Genomic DNA, 283 nt, shown 5'->3' with positions numbered 1-283 from the left:
TATATATATATATATATATATATATATATGTATCTCCGCAGCCCCAAGGGCCTGTCGCTCTACATTTGTAGGGGCCTTCTATCTGTCTCTACTGGCAAACCCTAATAAACCCTAAACCCTAAACCCTAATAAACTCTAAACCCTAACAAACCCTAAACCCTAAACCCTCTGGCGCAGCTGCCACCCGTTGCGGACTGCCGCTCTGCAGTTGCCATCGTAAACCCTAAACCCTAAACCCTAAACCCTAAACCCTGATTTATCCTCTAGCCCCTCAATATAAAAC

The sequence above is a fragment of the Eimeria mitis genome, genomic scaffold (assembly GCF_000499745.2).
Source record: "Eimeria mitis Houghton genomic scaffold, Emh_scaff5203, whole genome shotgun sequence".
NCBI classification, from domain to species: domain Eukaryota; phylum Apicomplexa; class Conoidasida; order Eucoccidiorida; family Eimeriidae; genus Eimeria; species Eimeria mitis.
This window is presented reverse-complemented; position numbering follows the sequence as displayed.